Consider the following 23,778-nt stretch of genomic DNA (forward strand, 5'->3'; position numbering starts at 1 on the left):
AGACTGTGTTAATGCATAGTTAGGGACATAAGTTTAAACGTGTCTGTTTATGATAATAAAGTATGCCACAAACTTTGGGTCAGTGTATGCAGTCAGTGGGTCAGCTCTCAGAATTTCTTTTGGGCTCCCCTGTGCTCTCAACAAACTTCTAACTGCATAATAGATGAACAGGGACACTATATGCATGTTAACTTCTAATACTCACAGAACCCATGCCATGTATCTTAGTAAAAATTAATGCCTAAAATTCTTAGCAGCAGTCATCTTTGTTTCTCCAGTCTGACATGTGCTTCAAATGGTAGTACCCCTTTCCAAATCTGAGTGTTTTATCAAGTCCGGAAGATAGTTCCTAAAGCAGTTAATATCCAGGAATGTAAAAAATGAGCTAATTAAGATTATTTATGCTTTCGGGTTTTGTTGGTTGAGTTCTTGATTCGTTTTCAGTTTCTGTCTTACCTGTCCCCATGGTTATGAGGTGCTCTTGGTATTCCGTTGGGCTGTTTGCACACCAGAGATACACTTGGTTTCTAAAATCTATGACAGCATCTATCTAGCACTGGAGAGGGAACATGCAAGCCACAACACACCTTGTACTAGGCAAATGCTGATGTCTTGTATCAAAGAAGGGGGCAATAGTTACTTTTCCCTGGAGGCTTGGAAAGGGACTTGAAAGAACCACCCCTTTACATTTTCATTTCTCATTTTCATGTACTCCTTTTCCAAAAAGCACCTCCTATGCTAAATTTAGTTTAAAATCATGCCAGACTAGGCCATTCTAAACTGTATTGATGTTTCCCAAACTCTCCCGGGGTATCCCTAAAAGTGAGCTGTATTCTATTGTTTGAGGACTGGGAGAAATGTGAGGGGGGCTGGAAAGAAATTCAGAATATAGAAAACAGAAGGCTAATGTAGGAACTGAGAGCAAGGATGGTCCTTATGACTCAGGTATTGCACTGGCTCTGGATCATTTGTGAGACCCCTGGCTGCCTGCGTAACCATTGGCAAGTCGCATAATTTCTTGGGTTCTCATCCTCACTTTATAGATGAAGAGTTAGTGGTCCCCTATTTCTCTTTGTACATCACGTCTATCTACCGAGCAACTCCGAATAAAAACTAGTAAAAAATGGGAAAGGTTTTTTTCTTACATCTTCTGTGTCGAGTGTGCACATCGTTTAGAAACTGAGCTAGCTGAGGTTCTCCCAGGAGACGCAACACTTATTAACAGCATGACAAAAATATACTTCAGATAGTCTGCACAGAAATGCCAGCAATTTTGAAATTGCATTCAGGCAATGGCGAGGCCGTTGAGATACAAAAAAAGCTTTACAACTGTTCCAAATACTTACTAGTAGAAGACTGTTAACAGACGGGAAAAAATGGGGAGGTGTCCAAAACCAGCAATCCACCCTGGTGAGAAATCCAGCTGCTGGGAAGTGGAATGGTGCTGGAATTCATACCAGGTTGTTGTCTCTGGACACCAGTCAATGGCCTCCATCTTTTATATCACCCTCCCATTAGCCATAAGGATTCGGTGTTTTTCAACTCCTTTTCTCTTGGCGGAGGGATAAGGAGAAGGAGCTTTTTCTCTCAAGTCCTTGCTGAAGAACCGTTTCAAAGCTGCTGTCCAGGGGAGGAACGTCACTACTCTCCCACACTCCTGCCTCCTGAAGGTCGCCGTTGGGCAGAGAAAAATCGACCAGTCTACCTTTCCTCCAGCTGCTTAGCTCCTGTTGTACGGTTGTTTACTGCTGGCCCCCGAGCTGCTTATCTTCATAGTCTTCCTCCCCTCTGAATAACTTTAGGATTTACCTCTAGAATCAATGAGTGCTTTCTTTGGCACAGGCTTGGGAAACCAGCATGTTTGAAAATCTTGAGAAAGACACCCCATTCCCCGCCCCCGCAAATTTGAGATGACTATAAAAAAAGAGAACTAAAGAAAAAAATAATTAGGAGTTCTTTTCCTTGATGTTAGTTGTACTTTTATGATTGTGTTTTTTGAGATTTTCCACATAGCCTCAAGGAATGGGGAAGCTATTTTTTTGGACGTTAAGATTTCAGGTAACAGCTACAAGATTCCAGCTGCTCGGGCCTCAGGCTTCACGATACTCACCGATTTATGTGCTTTAATGTTAAGAGATTTGGCAGCACTTCAAGCAACCGAGTGAAAACAACGTGTTTATTCTAAGCTTCACTCTTGCCCTTTGACTCGATAGCGGCTGTGCAACTGGCCTGGCTGCTCAGCTCCGCTCTGCCGGAGCATGGGAAAAGTAGGAGCAGCAGCAAAGAGACAGCTGGCTGGCTGCTGACTTAGAAAGACATCATTGCGTCACGCCACGCTTGGTAAGTTATCTTTGCAATCAGAAGGGCCAGGATTTTCCCTTTTTTTCAGGCGGGAGGTAGGCGCTCCACAAATTGACCACGGGGATTCGGCCGTGTCGAGTAAAGCGTCCCATTTGTCAGTGGCAAGGTGGTTTTTCAGCCCTGCAATGTAATGCTTTTCTGACCTTTAAAAAAAGATCTCTGCTGGACGCCTTTCGAATCCCCTTTAAATGAACTGTTTGTAACCTTATTATGATTTTCTTTTTCATTTTTAGTATGTGGATTGTTTGAATGGAAATACTAAAGCCAGCACAAGCAATAAAGATGGATTGCCAGTAAAATAAACAGTTTGGCCTCTGACTGCACAGAGGAAGCAGATCAAGGCAAGAAAACATTTCCTAAAAGTCACTTCTCTAGCTGTAAGACTATTCTAATAGCTGCTTCTTATTTAAAACCTACACTATTTTGTAGCTTACTAATCCGCACATTTAACTCCGTGTGGAAGTGCAAGTTAATTGACATTCTGCTTCCAAAGCGGTACTGGTATTATGAAGGGCACTAAACTGATACATGAAAAACAGAGTGGAAGTGAATGGGAAGCAAGAGAGATGTATTTCTGAGAATCCAAAAAGAGTTTGCAAATGATAGATAATGAACGAACATGAAATAGTATTTACATGCATATGGGTTGCTAGTGAAATTCTGGCTCTGGATGAATCTCATGGAAAAATTATGATAGATTTCTGTCATGCCAGACTTTCGCTTTGTCTCTTTAAAACTCTTATGGTGAAACTCATAGGGAGGTATGTCTTGCCCAGTTCGCATTTACTGTTGTAAAAGTATATATATGTAGAAGACTCACTGGTAGGGAATCACATACGGGACTCTATCCTTGAAGTAACTAAGCCGGTGAGTGTATTTTGCACCTATTTATGTTGAGCGGGCTCAGCAACTTGCATGAGGAATGTAATGTCCTGAAGGGCTGACTTCATAATTTGCGGCTGTGTATATATTTCCTTCATGAAACCACATTTATGTTTCTTTATTATCGTTATTATTTTAAAGGTTTTTAACTACTCACAAGTCCAGTTTCCTTTTCCATAAGCCCTGCTACCCCATCTTCAGCATTCTGACTTTTTAGGTTTCAAATCTTGGCTATGCTGTTGAGGATCAGGTTGCTGGCTGGGGACATCTGGATGGGTTTGAGATCTGTGCATATCATAATCAAATCTCTTAACTACATATTTTGAGTCCGTGTTTTCATTTTTTCCTCTGCATTTCTCATTGTTTTGTATCCTCTCTATTTGTATGAGCGTATGCAGTCCCATGCAATTATATAAAAATGGTTTCCTTATGCATGGTATGAATTTTTATAGCTTTACATTCACTTTCTTTCTTTCTTTCTTTCTTTCTTTCTTTCTTTCTTTCTTTCTTTCTTTCTTTCTTTCTTTCTTTCTTTCTTTCTTTCTTTCTTTCTTTCTTTCTTTCTTTCTTTCTTTCTTTCTTTCTTTCTTTCTTTCTTTCTTTCTTTCTTTCTTTCTTTCTTTCTTTCTTTCTTTCTTTCTTTCTTTCTTTCTTTCTTTCTTTCTTTCTTTCTTTTTCTTTCTTCCTTTCTTTCCTTTCTTTCTTCCTTTCTTTCTTTCTTTCTTTCTTTCTTTCTTTCTTTCTTTCTTTCTTTCCATCATCCCATTTCGTGTTTAAATAGGTAGAATAAGTTAGGTAATATGTACACAGGGACTGCTCCACCATGGACCGGAGCTCTAAGTATCTCTGTTAACACATGCTGTAGCCAAAGAAGTTTACAGCATGCAGAGGGAAAAGGTTATTGTTAGTGTAACTGAACAAGTATTAGGGTTAATATATAATGTATAGGTCTATGTAATGGATAGTTTTTATTCATCATAAAATGTTCAAATGACTTGCAGATGTATTACTGCCGCAGCTGTTGCAGACCTTGTAATGGCATTAGGCTCTGACTCAGAAAGCAGCTCGTTTGCCAAGAGATTCTGGCAGTGGCTACGGCTGTGATATTCCCATTGAAAAAACTATTGTCAGCAGTGGAGGTGGTGGTACAAAACTGAACCGGAGTATGAGAACAGGGCAAGGCTGGGTCTAGCTACGAAAGGAAAATGGGGGCTCTGAAAGCTTTCATTTTTTTCATGTTTAACTATATCAGTAGCATCCTACCGCTACGTGGTCTACTAGGGGACCAGCTGGAATTTATAGTCACCACAGATTCTGGCTACATGCAGCTTATGTATACTAATTGGCGAAAAAACACAAAACACCAAACCTTTGATAATGTAAAACTTCGCTCCCGAGTTTTAAAAAGAAAAAGCAAGCTACAGTCCCTACAAGCAGACAGAATTGAATCTCACTGCACAAATGCAGTCTGTCGCGCAAACTGTGCAGCATGGGAGCTCGGCTACTTGCTGCCTATGGAGACTGTGCAGTCAGGGAATATGCTTAGCAGTCAAAGGAATGCCATCATCCTATGGATGCATACAGTACTCTGAAATAGTACTGAGGAAGAAAAAAAATCCCCTGCATGTTTTGTGATTGTTTTCCTAGGTCTGACTGAAGTAAAGAAAACAATGAAGATGACTGAAATCCCAAAGAGGCACACATTTTATACGTGGGATGTCATACTGCGATAAACATGCTGGGTTTGATACAGCTTTTTGAGTCCTGTGTGACTGGAAAAGCAGAAGCATGATCATTTTTAGAAGAGAATTGGAGAAGGCAGTGCAAAACAAAAGCACAATTTTGACAGGGTTCGGTGATAATACTCAGAGAGTAGGATTGAGGGAAGCAAACCCTAGAGACAGCTGCACTGTAAATCTCTGAAATGGTGAGGGAGCGTAACAAGAGTCACCTCCCAATGAAGAGCAGATTTCGTCGCTGCCTTTTCTGATGCTTTAAACTACTTATGGAGTGTATGGGTTAGTTATGAAATGGACTGCAATGCTGACTCTTGCTTTCGATGAACAGTTACAAAGCCATAAGCAGTATTGTTTCTGGCACTTTTTGAAAGGCCTCTGCTGATTCCAGTGTGTTCTTTCTGATCCTGTTCAATGCCATATTTATGAAAGTAAAGCTACCAAAATATACAGATTATTAGAAAAGAGATGTGATCTACATGAACTTCACTTACTAGATTTAAAAAACAAAAATTCCAACCCTTACTGATGTGACTTATGCCTTACATGAGTAAAAGGGAATGAGTTGCTAATAGCTCTCTTCTCCGGGGCTCAAAATTCCTTGGATAAGAGAAGAAAAGTCAGCCAGCGTGACTGCACTGGCTGTTGGTTGGGGCTGTGAGCTGGGACCTAGGTCTCCCCTCTCCCTGGTAAGTGTGCTGCTCACTAGACCAGGGTTACTTGTTTAGTCTGGACGACCAAGGTCTGCTGGAGAACTTGACCAAGGTCCCATCAGTAGGACGCAGTGTGTGACAGCAGTGGGCTGTTGGGCACACCAAGCAATTCACCCGACCTCAGGGGCTGCACTTCAGCTCCTCCTCCTAAGAGCACGATGTGAAGTATAGGGCTTTCTGATGGATGCAGGATGTGACTCGGCTTGGACCTGGGGCATGAGAGCAATGAGGGCATGGTACAGGGCAAATTTTATTTCTGGTCTGGTTCTGGATCAGATGTGCTTAAATAATCCTACAGAGCATCGTTCCATCATCGTCTGCGCTGGTCAATAAATACTGTGTGCGATGAGGAAGAATCTCAGTAATGGATGGGTGCAGCTCCTGTCCCAGGAGGCCCTATAGCAATGGTATGAGGCACACGGTCTGCAGATCTGTGGGATTTCATGCACCCCTTCTATGGGAGGAGGCTTAAGTCTCTCCCTGGGAATCTGCACCCGCTCTGGGAAATAAACAGAATGTTGCGAACTGAAAAGAGCTGAAAAGTCACTGCCCTGCAGCTTCCAGGTTAGATGGTCCATGAGGGAGATGGGTCTGTACCCTCAGGCACTGCAAAGATTTGGGAGCATGCCTCTCGGGATGTGCCAGTGTGGCACAATGCACCTCTGTGCTGCAGACCTCCAACCCAGCTCTGAATGGGCCAGTCTTTCTTGGAGGAAGGAGCAGACCTTGGCAGGGATACCAGCTTGGATCCCAGAAGCAGTATTGCCTTGCTAGCATAGCGCTCAGTCTCAAGCTAATTTGCCTTGCCTCTCAGCCCACCATCTAACCTAGGCACAGCATGAGGTTGGTATTACTTCTACTGCTTCCAGATCCAAAGCTATTTCATGCAGAGCCAGTATAGGGACCTCTGTACCTTATTGCTCTGCAAGCTGCTGACATACCCTTTCTTTCCTAGAATGTTTTCTCATCAATAAATCTTAGAAAAAATGTCCAGAAAGTCTCCTGTATCTCCTCTTTCTTGTGAGGAAAGGCTGCCTTAGGCAGTCGAACTCCAGGAGAGACTCACTGGCGGGCAAAAGGACATTATAGAATTGCAATCTGTAAATGGGTTCAAAAAAGGGAATAGAGGAATTAATGGAGGAGAAGTCTGCCAGTGGCCATTGAATACGATGGTCTGATTGCAACTTCTGATTCAGAAAGTGCTGAACTATTGACCCCAGGAGGTCCTAAGACACACCAGAGGAAGGCTGACCCAGTTGTTTTCATGTTTCTTACACTCTTTCACTAAGCACTTACTACTGGCCACTGTTGGACTCAAGGTAGTTTGACCCACGTGTACATGTGGAAGGAAGGATTGCCCTGCATTTAAGAACAGGGTGCCAGCTAGGTCCATCCAAGCTGTCGTGCGTGCTCGTGTTAGCCTTGTACTCAGATGAGAACAGCCTCTCATGTCGAGGAAGAGCCTGAAAGCGTTAATGGGAATGCTGCCCCAAACATCAGGGGGCAGATCCTGATGAGATGCAGAGCCTGGTCCAGATGCCTGACTGCTCCAAAGAGGAAGGGCTTCAGCTAGATGTGGTGGTAGGAATGTGTGTCACATCTGGAATGACAGTGTGGATGTGGGCCTGGAGGATATGGTGTAAGTACTGCAGCGTGGACCATCAGAGACGGGCTTGTCTACTTTCAGCCCAGGGGTGGGTATGCATGGTAGTTTCCACAAATCCCAACTTGGCGGAGATGAGAACGGGAATGTTTGTGGAACGCTTCTGCCCTTGGCATTTCCTATTTGCTTTTAGCTCAGTGCAGACGTCTGTGTGGAGCTCGGCTTTTCTTTTGCTTTGTGCTAGGAGCTCAGGTGCCTGGCTAGACAGTTGCATTAGGCAGCAAAGCACCTAATCCTCGCTGAAGGCCACCTAATCCTCTCAGCTTAATGGCCTTCTACTCCTTCAGATAGTCCCTCCTTTATTTTTTCTCTATTTGCTCAGCAATTGAATTCTTTCCTCTTCCATTTGCAAAACAGTGTCGGGAGCAGGCTGGCCGGCCGGCCATTCTCATTCCCTGTTACCAACGCCTCTCGGTTCTTCTAGGCTCCAAAATGCAGAAACCCATAAAAGCAGCTGGAAGTAAATGAGTAATGGAGAGGAAAGACAGGTCTCTATGGACTGAAGAAAGTGCTCTGTAGACCAGTGTTTGAGAACCTCTCATTAATGCTTCCTGGTTATTTTTTCTGCATTTCACTTTGCCGAATCCAAATCCCGCTCAAGCCGGTGGGAATTGTTCCGCTGACTTATGTGAGAGTTGGATCTAGCTCCTGGTCTGGAAGGTAAAACTAGTCTCACTGGTTTTCTTTTATTTCAGTTGGTTTCACTTTCTGCTTCTCAACTCCCAGAATAACGTGAACGCATTCATAGTCCTCCATGGTGGGATTCGTACAAAATATTATCTTTTTAAGTTTTTCATAAAATAAAAATCAAGATGTGTATTAGCAATTCCACCTCTGTCCTTCTGACTCTGCTTTTCTGCCCCTCTGCCCTGATTTTGCCCCCCCCCCCCCCCCGCCCTTCCACAGTGAGGTAAATGAAAATGTCTTTTTAAGTATAACACATTTTTGAAGAAACTTTGCAGTCAAACAACAAGATACTCTCAACTTCTGGCATCACTAAAAGCAGACAGTTTGCCCTCAGAAGGTAATCTGTTTATAGTATCTCAAGTGGAAAAAAGATACGTTGGGTTGTGAAAGATGTTTGTTCCATCACCATGGAAGTCCTCACGTAGTTCCCAGGGCAAGGCATTGCATGTGAGGAGGTGACAGTGGATTTCTACATCACAGCTCAGTTTTCAGCTTTTAAGCGGAAGCTGTACTTTTATGATAAGCTCTTTTTCCTAAAATAGCAGTTTGTTCAAATTAACATCTCCGATAGCAGAAAGCGAGCGATGTAGAGTATGGTACTACAGAACATACAGAAGGGAACATTATCATATAGAGCTTTGGGGTTTTATCCTCCAGATCGCCTAAAATTCTTTCCAAGTAACGTGTTAAGATACTGGTAATGCAGTGACTCAACCGTATAAACAGATGGAGTGAGTAGTATGCAGCCAGTGATTCAGCTAACATGCAGCTCTGGAAATTCAAATTTGATTTAACAAGAGGAGAAATGTTGAATAAGACATTTATAATTTTTCCTTTTTTGAAGGAGGCTTGAAGTACATTGGTTTTTCTACTGAACAGAGAGGGTGGAAAAACACAGGACAATAATAGTTCATCAGAAGGACGGCATCTTGATCCCCACACAGAAACTCCTTGCAGTACTGCACTGCAGTGCCAGCTCTTGGTCCGAGCCCAAGTCCTGCTGTGGGACATGAGCTCTTAATTTCTCCAGAGGGAGTGTTCCCAGCTGAGTTACACAGATCTCCATGATCTAGTTCAAGCAAAGCTTGACATTTATTTAGACTGAGTTAACTCATTAATTTCAGCTTTAAAATCTTAAAAACCATATCCATTATAAAATAAGTAAGTCACACATTTTTCCCAGGCTCCTCCTATACCACGTGAAGTTGTGGCTGCAGATGTGAATGTAATGTGCCTGCAAACAGGACGCGCAGAGGTTGCTTTTTCGAGTGCTCTCCAAACAGCCAGAGGACATCTAAGTTGTTGACATGTCTTATTACATACTTTTTTCCCTTGGAGTGACGAAAGAAGAAACTGGTTTGCTGCAGAGGCCTCCCATTGTTAAGAGATGAGCACTCAAAAACTCACCCGATTTTTATGGAAATCTGGGGAAAATCCTGCTCTGTTTAGATTATTCCAGTCTTATCACTGCAATTACAGTCTTTATTCAGTAAGTTATGAGTACAGATTACTGCCACCTGCATGGAAGCCCATCCCTTCACCTCTATGTAAATGTTTCCTTTGAATGCTTAATTATGAAAGAGTTGCAAAGTACACGATCAAGAGCCATGAGAAGTCTCCTTTTTCTGAATAGGTTAAACGCATATGAATGTTATATTATGCACACAGTTGTAATATTTAGAACTTGGAAGTTACTAAAGGATGTCAGAGTGAGCCTAATCCGTCTAGCAACTGTACGTAGGATCCCATTTTGCCCTCCAATACATTTACGCAATCCTAATATCTCTAAATTGCAACCGAAAGTGTGTTTCAGAGAATGGATCTGGCGGAGTGCTTTTCTCATTTGGTGAGACGGGACCTTCATAGCTTAGTGTTTGCAAATATTTGGTCCAACTGTGAGGAATGCTCTTATATATCCAGGACTGTTCTCAGTAACTGAGTAAGGTCCTGACCCTACAAACATATCTGTGCATGCTTTAAGTAATGAGCTGTACTTAATGAGCGTATTTAATACGTACAATGTGAAGAAAGTAACAGAAGTTTGAGAATCTGAGTAGTCTGTTATTTGCAGCTGTAAGCCTAAACATTACAGAACCTTATTTTTACTACTTGTAATGTGCAATTACAAAATATTAAAATGGCATTTACCCCGGCATGTAGCCTTTGCTTTTTTAGAAAAAAAAAAGCAGCACTCCCACCATTGCATTTCAATGAGTACACCCATACCAATGGAAGTTCGTAGCATAAAACTACATCGGTTGTGTAATAATCCTTATAAAATGTGTAGTATGGAGAATTTCCTCACGACTGCTGTCTTCCGTCCTAGGTATTGGACCCTTGTCCTTTTGCAGAACTGATGAGGGACAACACAGTTTGTTTGGACAATTAGGAACAAAGAAAGAAAAGGGTACCTATCCTTTCCCTTTTTGTTTGGTTTCTTTTGTTGTTGTTTGTCTTTGAATCACTCATCTCAATTACTTCTTCATCCTTTTCCCCTGCCGCTCCTCTCCTCCCAGTTCCTTCTATTTTCCAGATGTTGCAGGCTTCTCTCAAAAGCCTTGTAATTTTTAGTGCTTTTCTTAAATCTTCATCTCCTGGAGTCATTTCAGCTGCGATATTTTAAAAATTTAGCTTAGCTTTTGAGCCTGCAGAGGCGTACTAGAGAGAACCGAAGATAAAATGAAAAGCAGGGACCTCTCGACAGTGGTTGGCAACAGTGCATTCAGTGAGTTTAGAGATGGGCAGCTGGAAGGCACAATTTAGATCAAGGGTGATTTTTAGGTTACTTTCTCATGGGAACAAGGTTTATATGGTCATATCATGTAGGTACAGGTATATTTGGGGGTGTTTAATAACATTTGAACCAGGCGACTTACTCCAGCGCTGCAGGAGATAGATAGGATTAAAGCTGTCAGAATAATTTAGTTCCTGTAACTCTCATGAAAAGAAGTTGTGGAGCAGGGAAGATGTACCATGTACTTCCTGAATGATGGAAAGTCTGCAGCGGGAGCTTTTAGGCAACAGCATCCACTGACTAAAGTGAGACCTTATGTACACCACAACTTTGGAAGAGATTTCAGTCAAAGCTTGCACCTTAGACCCTAAAGTTAACAAACCATGAGGCACAAACGTGTGGGGAACCAGGCTTTCTTAATTCTGGTGCTTGGGGAGTCACGTGCTTTAAGATCGAGGGAGTTAGAACATTTATTGATGCCATGAAAAGCGTAAGAGGCTGAGGAGAGTAAAGGATGGAGTAACCTTAATGACAAAGGAGACCAAGAGATGGGATTACTGGGGTGAGGGGAAGATGGCAGATGAGGAATTTCTACACCTGTCATGTGTGAGGGGGGAGCTGGGGAAGAGCAAGTGGCAGGCAGGAAGGGAAGGAAAAGCAAAGGGAAGCAGGAGGAGAAAGGAAAATTCAAGTTGGGAAAGGCATCAAGAAAGGCTTTGAAGATCACAGGGAGAAGAGATTAAACAGAAACTAAATTAGATTGAATTTAATCTGTACTTTCTCAGAAGAAATCAGTGAACTCCTATCCAAAGAAGTGCAGGCAGAAGGAGAACAAAAGGTTTGCAGGGAGAATCAAATTTGAAGAAGAGGCAGGTCTGGGCATGGTAACCAGTTAATTTCAAGCACTGTTTGGTGAATGTGTCACTAATGAATGTGTCAGGGATAACAAGAGATGAAACTTGTGGTAGAAGAAGCCAGCCGGGCCACAGGAACTTTATTAGAGGTGTTGTTACACAGCACAAGAGCAGCAATAGAGAAAGAGGCTCTTGTGAGTAAGAGAAACTGAGTTGTATTTTTTTAAAAAATCTTGTTTATAGAAGTCATTCACATGAATTTTGAGACCTGATTCACACATCTGAGCACTCTGGATTAGCATAGTTCATTTTCTTTCCCATGCTCTCTGCTAGGTGCACAAGTTCTTTCTCTGTTCACAAGCCCAACGTCCACATGGTTCTGACTGTACAGGGAAAAATGGCTCGAAAATGAACTCCTGTAAAGGCTCCAAGCGGTCTAGTGAGAGGATGAAACGACTGTTTTGTTAGTGGACAAATGGCGGCAGTGTGCACAGAGTGACTAGACTGAAGGCCAAGAGCAACTGTGTTGGCTGAGCAGGGTCTTGACACCGCAGTTATGCTCAGAGGACTGAAGGCAGACCTGGCTTGCAGGAACATTTAAGCAGCCGTTTCTATTACCAGTCTATTAGCCAGATCTTCTTTAAGTGGCCTGGCCCAGGAAAGTGTTATGTAAAACAAACTAGGCGGCTTGCTACCGTTAAACCAACAGGAAGAATGGCATGGACCTTGAAAAAATGTAGGGCATTCCCAGTTTACCGGGCTACAGGATAATCAAGCAGATTCCCAGCTGCTGTTCTGCAGAGGGATTACAAAACCTGAAACTAAACCTGCTTTGGTTTTGAGCTGAGCTTCCCAAGGTGAGATTTGCTCTGTATGTATCAGCTTCTTCCCCCCCTTGATAACTTTTGCCCACCAAGAGAGAGGGAGAGGTTGCTAAGACAATCTTTCAGACGTCTTAAGAATGAGGAGCAAGGTAGAGATGAGAGATCACCTCAGCGACCCAATTTAAAGGTGTACATTCAAGCCCTCTTGCACAGCAGAGAATCTACAAGAGAAACTTTTTAAATGTCCCAACAGCAAAATGGCTAAGCCACAAGGCACGCATCTGTCAGAAACCACATTTCCCCGATTCTCCTGCTCCTTACTTAGGAACAGTTTAGGGAAACAGGGCATGTTTAACAGTGGTAGAACAGGAGGGAAGAGCTGCGATAGTGCTGTTTTCTTCCAAGCGGAGAAAGGAAGCGGAGTTTCAGTAGAAGAAAGACCTCTGTACCCAGCACCTTTATTACGGGTCATGGCAGGACCTCAGGGCGGGCCCCCGAGGTGCTGGGGATATGCTGGTTGCAGTGCAGGGTCCTCCCTCACTCACAGCCTGCAGTGGGACCGGGGTTTGGAGGAAGACGGGGGCAGGTTTGGGGGAGGAAGGGTCACAGCACGGCAAAGGATCGGCCGAGCAGTTTCGCCAGGCAGCTGCACCACGCAGAGTGTTCCCCCCCCCCCCCCCCCCCGAGTTTCTGGGACACAGGCCCGTACAGCCCTTGGGGAGGCCTCCAGCGAGACCCCCGGCCGCCTCCAGCGAGGCTCCCAGACTCGAGGCTTTTTGGGGGCGCGGGGTGACTCCCCGCCAGCCCCAAGCGGCTCCCGCCACCCTCCCCGGGGCACCTGACGAGGCGCCTGAGCGGGGTGACGCGCAGCCCCAACGGCCGAGGGCAGCCGGCCGAGGCAGGGGAGCCCCCCCCCAGGCCCTCAGCCCCCCCCGGGCCGTGGCAGGGAGGGCCAACACCCCCAGCCCTGAGGCGGGGAGGCGGCCCCAGGGAGGGCAACGGGCCCTGCCTAAGGAGGGGCAGGAGGGAAACGGCCCCCGCCTGACGGCTGCCGCCCTCGCCCCGTGTGGCGGAGCCACTTGGTATCTCCCTCCCCCCCCCCCCCCCGAGGAGGTGGTTTCACCTCCCCCCCCCCCCCGACCCGGGGGAGGGGCGTGGCCGGCCCCGCTCGGTCTTCCCCGCCCCCTTCGTCCATATTCATGAGCGCGAGCCGGGAGGTGCCGGCGCGTGCCCCGCCCCCCGCGGTGAATATTGATGAGGCGTGATGCGCGGCGTGGTGTCGTCTCGGGCGGCGCGGCCGGCGATTGGCCGGGTGCGTGTGTGCGCGGTGACGCGTGTCGCGGCGGTGCGGGTCCCGATTGCTGCAGCCGCTTGTCAGTGTGACGAAGATTGGCACCCAGGTAAGCGCTGTCACTCAAACCCGCTCCCAGCCAGCCAGCCAGCCATCCATCACGGCGCGCCCGCCGCCGCCGCCGCCGGCCGGGCCCAGGCGTACCACCAGACCGGGGGGTGGTTGGGGAAGGAGCGGGGGGGCGAGCCCGGCAGGCGGAACAGCGGGGAGGGGGCACCCGCACTCCGCAACTCGCCCAGAGGGGGGTTAGGGGCGGTGGCGGGCAGGCGCGGGGAGGGGAGGGGAGGGGGGGGGGGGGGAGCGAGGAAAATTCTGGAACCGCCGCCGTGTAACCGTTGTCTCTTGTGGGCGCGCGCCGGCGGGGGCGCGCAGGCGCCGCGCGCGCGCGGAGGGGAGACGGGGCGAGAGGGAGCGCGGGCCGCTGCTCGGCGCCGCGCGGAGGGGACGCGGCGGCCGGGGGCGGGGGGGGGATGGAGGAGGAGGAGGAGGGAGAGGGAGAGGGGGCGACGGGAGGGGGGAGGCGGCGTGATACTTAAAGGGTCAGCGCCGTGTTGGCGGAGGGGGGGAGGGCAAGGCAAGGCAAGGCAAGGCAAGGCAAGGCAAGGCAAGGCAAGGCAAGGCAAGGCAAGGCAAGGCAAGGCAGAGTGGAGCGCCCAGCAGGGGCTTCTCCGGGGTCCTCCTCGCCCCCGCCTCCGCCTCTTCTCGCTGCCGTGCCAGGCCCCGTCGAGCCGGCCCAACCCAGCCCGGGGAGCCCTCGGCTGTGGCAGGGATCAAGCCGCCGCGGCAGCTGCCTCTCCTCCGCACCTGCCCCGACCCGGCCGGGTGCGGCCTGCGGGGGGGGGGGGGGGAAGGAAGGGGGCTGCCGACGGCAGTTGGCGGTCGCGCGTAGTCCCCCGTGCCGGCGCCGTGGGGTGCTGGTGCTGGCGGGGGCGGGGCGGTGACCCCCAGACCCTGCCCCCGGCCCTGTTGCCGCTTCGGTGGCGGTGCGGTCCGGCGGAGCCCGGCCCGGCCCTCGGGAGAGCGGGGGCTGGCGCGTCTTTGGCTGTGCTTCCCCCCTCCCCCCGCCTCCCCTCTTATTCATAGAAAGCAGATTCTGTTAGCGGCTGGCACTTGGGGCAGTGTGCGCAGTTACGGCGTGAGGTGGTTTCTTCCTCTTTTTTTTTTTTTATTTTTTATTTATTTTTGATGTGACCTCATTGTCTGTTGGCTCGGTTACGAGTAGAGGCTTCTTGACACCTAGACCGAGGCTTTGTGAGTGTTTACACACAGCCACAATTAGGAGCTGAAACTTGACATTGCCCAGAGGCCCTGCTTATGATGTGTGTAAACAATAATAAATCAAGTGCTGGTTTTATCCTGAAATACTGGCTCAATTAGCCACATGTCCCGGGTCTCTATGGAGTAGTCGATAGCTTTCCCCCATTCCCACAACGCCAGCTGTATGGCCCAGAGTTTATCAGTTAACAATATAAGTAGTTGACATGTCTGTGTGCTACTTCTCTGTATAGCTTATTGCTATCTTTTTTATTGTTTCTTAAATATTTTCTGTTGTCGTAAATGGGAACATATGATGTAATTTTAGAGACGCAGTCATAGGTTGGGGTTTTTTTTTTTTAATCTGTTGCTGCACTTTGTGACCCTTTTTTGTCAGTTACGTCTAAGTAAATGACTAGTATGGTTTTGGGAGGGAGAATGAGACTCTAGATCTGTACAGTACCCTTATAAGTGAATTTTTATGCCATGCAATGAATTACTACTTTTTTTTTTTTTTTTTTGGTCACATGCGGTTAAGAGCTGTCCAGGCAAGACTCAGTTTTGTCCTTGCCCCTATTTGGAATATGATGTGTGCATTCCATTGAACAGATCACAGGAGTAGGGAGCATGGACAACATGTTCTGGTCTGTGGATGTTGGAAAACACTTGAGCCAGCATCCTATGGAGGATAGCAGGATGGTGTAGATAATTTTGAATGTATGCTAAGTGTCTCATCTAATTGTTTTTTAAAAAAGCAAAGTAATTCTTTCTTAGTCTTTACAAAAGCGTGCACATATAGTTAGTTCGTTATACTGTCCATAATTTTATTCTAGAGCATGCTCTGCACAAAGTTTCACCAGTGTAGATTGTTCGATTAGGGGAATTCTAACAACAGCTTAAGAAATTTATGCACCTCGCTATTCTCTGTACTGTGAATACACTTACAGGTTGTTCCCTTTCCTCTATGGGATATAAACTGTTTACGGTCTGCCTGTGCTATGGGATTATATCCCTTTAGTTATATATGTGTAGTTAAAGTGATATAGCTTCTGCAGCTGGGTAAGCGCTGAAGTCTTGTTTAAGAATGAGTCCTGGTTAGTCCTTGCTAGCTGCATGTACAAATTTTATGGATTCTACTGAACCAGAAAACAAATTGTTGTGATTGTATCAGAAATCCTTCTATGTATTTCCAGACCTTGTCATTGCTACAGTATCAAGCAACAGCGAGTGCATTTTCTAAATAGCTCTGTAAAATAAAATTGCCGTATTATCCTTTTCTGAGTCTGTGTGTAGCCATGTATAACCATTACATTTAAGTTTTCAAAAACCAGTGAGGGGAAAAAAAACCCAAAACATTTCATATTTATTCAGTCTGAAGAAACAGTTTCACACTTCTTGGTATGTCATTGTTTTTAATCTATCCAAAATAAGTAATTCTGATTTTTCTTTTCATGTATGTTCTATCTTCAGTTTATTTTATGAAGTGTATAGTATATTTTTACTGTTGACTGTTACCGCTTTACATATTTTCTTGTCATCTTATGATTAAAGTATCCCCAGGAAAACTTCAGTGTAGGTTCCACTACATTTTCTTAACGTAAGCTTTGGTTAAGTGGTAGAAGGCATAGCTCCATTTATTTCATTCGCAGGGTAAAGATAGGTAGTGTAGAGGCTATTGCATTGCACTGAGGCTTTGAAGACTGATACTGTTCATTCTGATTGATCTCCTGGGTGATTTTGGGGCATGTGGTTTTTTTATCTGTGCCTGAGTATCCTTCTCTACATAAATTGAATACTGATACCTGTCTCATATCTGGAGTGGGTCTTATTATCATGTAGTTCAAGTGCTTTGCTGGACTGGAATTTACCTTGTTACCGTTTCCTATGTGGTAATAGGAAAACAGAATTCTTGAAGTTTTGTGTATGTTGTTGTTACCGTTGGTTGGGGTTTTACTTTGTATTTGGAAATTTCACTTTGGCATGTAAAAAGTTAGTCTAATATTAAGTAACTTACAGCCCTGATCTGTACTCTTTCTTGATCTAGATACAATTTTAAAGATTCGGATTATGTTTCGAATATAAAAATAATGTTTTAAAACTAAGTCCTTGCAGTCTTCCATTAGTGCAACTGAAAGGAGTTTAGAATGAACTAAATATACGTGTTTATTCTAAATCAGTCTTATAAAATGGATATGTCTTCTAGAAGCTGTACTTTCTTTTTCAGAGTTTTGCTTTCCGACTGTATTTTTTCTCATACCTTTCCCTGTACTGTAAATGCAGTGCTGCAATGAAGTCGTAATAATTCTGGTTGCTACCACAGCAAGTTTAGAAGTGTTTAGGAGCAATTCAATTTCCTGGAAAAGAATAACTCTTTTGCTGTTATTAAGCCCTGTACTGACAGCCAAGGGTGAATGATCCACAGAACCACTACTGTGATAGTGGAACTACTTGTTTTAATGGCTCTGTTAATGTCCTGAATGAAGAGAGATGTAGTCCAAATTGTATTTCAGAATATTATGTAGTGGTCTGGGAGCCAAATGTTACCTCTGCAAAACTGGCACACATGTGAAAGCTTGCAATAAAGCAGATTAATATTGTTATTTTGGTGTAAGAAAGACTGAATTATTTTTGTGTGTGTGAGATTTAAAATTCCACAAATGTTACTTCTCTCTTGCAGCAGCTGGTTGCTTCCGTCTCACTTGTTAAAAGAGTCTGTAGGTTTACAAATGATAAGTCCCCGGGGGGGGGGTTTATTTTACCACAGCTCAATGCTGTACAAAATGTAAAACAACTTATTGCTCTTCTAAGCAAGAGGATTCCAAGAGCAAGGAAAAAAGCTGCTGATAGAGTTCTTTCCTTTGCTCGCTTGCTGCCAGATGTTACCAAAGTATTTTACCCGGACCATTATAGCTCTCCCTAAGATAATTGGATGCAGAAGTATTTGCATTTGTTAGCAGGTTCTTCACTTTGCTCAATAAGGTGGTTTCATGTGGTAACTGTAGAACACGGGTATCATCAGATGGAACTAGGAATGGGGTAGAAAATAAAATGACGACGCCGAGCATCTGGAAATACCAATCTTCGCTGTTAATGGAGCACTGGCATGCTTATATGAAGTTGGTAAAGGGCAGTAACTTGGTTCCCCTGCCAGCAGCGTGGGGATACCCAGTCGTGTATGTTACTGAAGCACAAAAAGGAAGCTGGTGTTAGAGGTGGAAATAAAACTTAGGTCTGCTTGTCATCACATGCTTGCTTATCATCCTTCATATGAACACGCTTGTTTGTTTTTAATATAGCAACTACTCCAGGCCCTGTTGTTCTCATTTTTTTCCTACATATGTATATAAAAGAGCTATTTGCTGTTAAACAGGAAGGCCATTTAAGTACTTAGACAGTCAAAAGGTGATTTTTGAAAATGGGAGCTGACTGACTGTGATAGTCATGTACTGTCCCTTAGCCTGCTGTACCTATGGGTCTGTAACTGTCGTCTTCTGCAGCTGACAGTAAATTCAGGCAAAAAAGTAGAATATGGTAGCTTACTGCTGGTGTACTAAAAGAGGAATCAATTTTTTTTTAAACCACCAAATTCCAATTTATATTTTATACATGAGCTTTTGGAATTGCCTGTATTTTTTCTTGAGGACAGAGGAAGCTAGGAAATGTGGCTATACTTCACATCCTGCTTAGCTTTTTTCAAATTACATAGCAAACAAAACAAAGGGAAAAGGATATTATAATACTTATTACTGAAAAATGAAGTCCAAGTCTTTTATATTCAAAGGAAACAGAGGCGATTATGAAACAGAAATTGGAGCATTATACACTTCTACATGCATATGGGAACGAAAATGTGTGTGCTATGTTGTATGTTTTACAACTAAAGAACTTGAACTTCCAGGTCAGTCTATGATCAATTTATGTGTGTTCTAGGCCATGATCGTAGCAATGCCAGGAGTAAGGTTACCTGGTTATTTTTTTTTATTTTGAGATGTTGTTTTCAGTAGCTTATTTCTTAGTCATACTGAAGTTTGCCATGATGAGTGTGTTTGAGCAGGGTTATTCCGGAAACTTTAAGCTAAAATGACTCAGCATTTTGAAAATTACTTTAAGAGAAAGTAAATATGTTAACTTAAAGCGGGGGGGGGGGGGGAAATGCTTGTTTGGCTTATTTTATATCAACACTTCAGTTCTGGAATTTAGCATTGCAGAGGAGAGAGGGGAAGAGAGCATAAACATTCACACGGAGCATATGTCTGTTCCTCGAGAAACTTCAACAGATCGTAAGCTCTTGAAAAACTGGTTCATGCATGTTACTCAGCAAATATTTATTAACTAAACTATCTGAATATTCCATGTAACACGAGTATCTTCCTGTGTGTTGGTCCTTGCATGTCACCTGGCTGTGCAGTCATCATCTGGACCAAGTAGTTAAGCATGATGCGTCCCACAGCAGTAGGTGATGGGTAAGTTTAACCCTAAATAGTCTGTCTTTATCTCTGCTTCTCCCCCAACCCCAGAATGCTTAGGCAGCAGTCGTACTCGTGGAGGGGTGAAGGCTGGTGTTTGGGGAGAGGTGGGGAGGAAAGGTTGAAGCTTGGTGGAAATGCAGTGGGCCCAGGAACCTGAGGAGGGTGGTACTAGCAAAATTACAAATGGTCAGAAGTGGGGGGAACAAGAGACAGCAAGAGGTGAGAAAGAGGTCAAGCTGTACATTGGTGTGGAAGGGTAGTACAAGGCTGAAGAGCAGAAAGAAAAATAGGGTAGGAAAGTAGGGGAGCGTGAAGAGCATTGGCAGCAGGAATGGAAGAGGCTGGAACACAGCACATCTTCCTTGCAAAAACTAGTTGACCTGATTGCTTCTGGTTCACCGTTACTAAAGAGTTGTGGACGAAGTGGAGCAGGAAAGGAAGAATTTTTATTTAATTACCATTTTGTAAGGAAAATGACAGTTCATTTTAGGGCCTACACTTAGCAGCAAAACAAAGTTGTTCATGTTCGACCAAATGTTAGAGTCAAAAGAGGGAAGATTCTGGAAAACTTAGTGAGGATTGGAACCGGGTTTGACAGAGAGTTGCAGGATCAGGATTTTGTGTCACTTTCGTTTAATCGGCTAGTCCAAGTTAACGCTTGGTTCATTGACAGGCTCATTATTTCTGAAATCATAAAGGACATAAAAATGAAATAACTGACAATGGAACATCTTAATTTGATGAAGTGTTTAAATGCCAAAAATGTGTAGAGGGGATTTTCTTATGCATTCAACATCTTAAGTCCATTTTAAATGCAGTTATTAGTTAAACTCTTCTTCATTCTTTAAGTATACTTCAGTAGCACTAGGAATTCAGCCTTTCATAGAAATGGTGTTATAATAAAAATGTTGAAAAACTTACATATGCTTACATAAACTGCTTGCTAACATTGTAAAGTATTCAGTAGCAATAAAGGCATAGTGAGATTGGTGGTTATTCTGTCTTTTCTTTATGAAACTGTAAAGTATAAACACAAACCAAGAATAATTTCAGTCATAGTTTATTGGGTGCTGATACAAATCGTGATTAAAATAGGATTTCCCGTTGCTTTGGTTTAATTTGCCTGGAAGGATATGATAAAACGAGTGTCTCCAGAGGTAAGAGATTCACTACACGCTTGCGTGGATTTTCCAAAGGCTTCAATGGCAAAGGAATGGACTTGTGTTGAGCACGTACGCAAACCTGTTGTGTATCCATGTGGGGAGTGCTGGGGAAATGTGGAGGGTGGAGTTCTGTTTTTTGGGGGTTTTTTTTGTTTTGTTTTTTTTTTTTAAATGAAATTGTGTTTGACAAAGTAATTAAATATCATTAAGTAGGGAAGTTGTACTAAAATCAGTTCCAGCTGTGGATTTGCTGATACATGTCCTCTAGTATGTAAGGGGTTTTTGGTAGTTTTTCTAATGCAGTCCTCTTACCGCAATAGCAGCAAGGCAGATACTACACTATCTTCTTGATTTTGGGGTCTAAAATGTTATGATGTCCTTCAGTTTGCAGTGTTAAGAATACAGAAGAAAAACCCTGAAGGAATCTTCATTTTCTTTGTGAATACTGGGGATGAATGAGGGAGTGATGGGAAATATTTTTGCTCCCTCATACCCTAATCCCTTGGGAGTCTCGGAGCCATTAAGGAAGGGAGGTTTCCTTTCCGCCAAGTTTTGTTTTCCTTTTACCAAAATTTCTGTTTAGTCCCCTTAATTCCTTACTATTACTTTATGGAGCCAATAAAGCAGGGTCAAATTACAGTGTGAAATGGGTAGGAGAAACTGAGATGCTGCAGGAAGTTTCTTGAATTTGAGAATCCTTTAATAGAAGAGTGAGGCTTTCATTTTGCAGAAGGTAGGAGAGCAACCTGAGGATTTCCTTCTGCAATGCCACGAGCTACCTGGAGGCAGGATACCTAAGCTTACTGAGGTGACATTATTTTATGACTGGATTGGATAGGATTTCTCATCTTTCTCTTCCTTGTTGTTAAGAAGCGCTATGGTAGATTGGCGATTACATGAACCATGAATGTGAAGCATGATTATGCATGCTTCCCAAGAAGTATGCTGGCGTGAACACAAAGGATGTATGCAGAATTAAGGAGCTGAAGTTCTTCAAGAGACCCAGGTGCCCTTAATTCTGCTTTTGTTGTTGTGTCTTGAGAAATTTATATTATCTTCGCATCCTTAATATTCATTTTATCAGTTACTGCATATGCAATTTTAGCTTGTAAAGTGGCACATTTTTTATAATACTTTATTCATATTTGGTACCTGCAAATAGGAGAATTTCCAGAATTCCTTTAAAATATTGAGAGCAGAGTTTACACAAAGAGTGTATTGCTAAAGGGACACAAATCTTTTCATGAGATGGTTTGTTGTTTGTCATGCTGTGTGACATTGTGTAGTGATGCTTGGAAGATAGTCTGTAATGTAAATACTTAGTATGGCTTGTTAAGTTCTGAAATGGGATGATATGAAAAGAGGATACTATGAAAGATTAATGGGACAACAAAGCGGTATATATAATGTTGGAGAGGTCTTGCTGAATAAAGTCAGTGTTACGTAGTATGTATGTTCAAAATCCTACAGGCAAAGAAAGGTCTGATAGCTTGTAGCGTAGTCTGTATTTCTGCAGAAATTTAACCTGAGTGGTGGATTTTAAATTACCTTTAGTTTTCAGTTTCTTAAAGTATAATATGCATTCAGTTTTTTAATGTAATCTCTTATTCATCAAGACTAATATATAAATAACTCTATTGCACCACCAAACAATAAAGGGAAAAAAGTGACACAAAGTAAATGGTTTTTTTGGCTTTTTAGGGCTTGTCTCTCAGGGAAACTGACAGCATAGCTGTTGTGTAATAACTGTTTAGCTGTATCTGCGTTGTGCAACTCCCTGAGGCTGGTATTATATTCCTGAACAGGAACATCATCTTTCTAAAAGTATAATATTCTAAATAATGACTATACTTTGTAAGTACATAACATAGAGGAAATGGAAGCCACCTTGCTGCTGAATGAGGAGTACGTTCTCACTGAGCACAGTTTTAATGAACTTGTATGCATCAACTTCATGTTGATTTGTTTTTCTTAATTTTACTGAATGTCTCTTTGTAGGCAGGTTAGTGATAGGTAACTACTGCAGCAAAGGTAGAATGAATCCCTGATGGCATGTTGTCATATATACTCTACATATTGCTTCATTATTATTGTTTGAATCTATAAAAATATAAATGTATCTTGATTTTAATGTCTGCTAATATTTTTATATGTGAATGTATGCACAGGTCTTTGTTTCTTACTAGCTGACGTGCAAAATGAGAGAATGAACAGAGGGTGGTTCTGCGCTTGACTGAACAAGGTCATATTTTACTTTGTAGTAAAAACTTCAATCGTGATACGCTTTTTAAGTGACAAAGCAAGTTGCCCTTGGTTTTGGTTTCACAGTTAAGTATCTTCTTTATTATGATAACGTGACTATTCCTCTTTGCCTTGTCTGCAAGAGGAATAAAAGGAAAAATGAATTGGCAATAGCATTTCCAAGTTTAGGCTCCACGGTGCCTTGGTATCGTCTCCATCCTTTAACAGGTGTATCTGTTCCCTGTTCTTGCCCCCACTGGGATATGCGAGAGGACATAACATGCAAGCTCAGATCTCTCTTGTTTTCTTGTCTGATATGTTTTAGGGTAGACTCTGGTCTTAACTGCTGTCAAGTGACTCTTGGAAGAAGGCAATATGACTGCAATGTCCTCTGGCTCTTTCTCAGCCAAACCTTTTCCTCTGCAGCATCTTTCACCCGGTCCTGCATTTCTTCAGTACCTCTTTCTTTCTGCCCTCGATATCTCGTACACTGTCTAGAAACTTGCCTATTTCTAGAGTTTCAGTGGAAGGCTTTGCAGGCAAGGGCTACTTTCTTCTTCATACATGAAATATTTTTGAGTGACCAGATCTGGCAGCTGTGGCACAATCTGTTCTTTGCTGCAGTTGTTTCTGAATGAAGGGAGCAGTTTTTTCGGAATTGCAATGGCGAAGTAGTCCTTTATGTCTGAGCAGAGACAAGGAATAGATAATCCCAATTTATCTGGCACTGACCTACATTTAGAAGATGCTATGAATAGTGAGAAGTCCTCTATTGGAAAATAGTCCAGTAAGTTGAGGTGCGTGAAAATGAGTACCAAAACTATAGAAGATAAATAGTGTGCAAAG

General features: G+C 43.5%; 1 protein-coding gene across 7 annotated transcripts in view; it reads left to right on the forward strand.

Annotated features, from left to right (window-relative positions):
* Window positions 1–13,772: 13,772 nt before the first annotated feature.
* The window catches only part of PKNOX1 (PBX/knotted 1 homeobox 1), a 49,603-nt gene continuing 39,597 nt past the window's right edge, over window positions 13,773–23,778 (forward strand). For 3 of the 7 annotated variants that reach the window (XM_076354768.1, XM_076354760.1, XM_076354787.1), the window contains exon 1: window positions 13,773–13,854. The gene's annotated coding sequence lies outside the window, so the exon portion shown is untranslated. Of the gene's footprint in view, window positions 13,855–19,296; window positions 19,523–23,778 lie in introns of those variants that run through there. The other 4 variants (XM_076354810.1, XM_076354804.1, XM_076354795.1 and 1 more) reach the window with 4 other exon arrangements.

Source organism: Aptenodytes patagonicus, chromosome 1, assembly GCF_965638725.1.
Source record: "Aptenodytes patagonicus chromosome 1, bAptPat1.pri.cur, whole genome shotgun sequence".
In the NCBI taxonomy this organism is placed as follows: domain Eukaryota; kingdom Metazoa; phylum Chordata; class Aves; order Sphenisciformes; family Spheniscidae; genus Aptenodytes; species Aptenodytes patagonicus.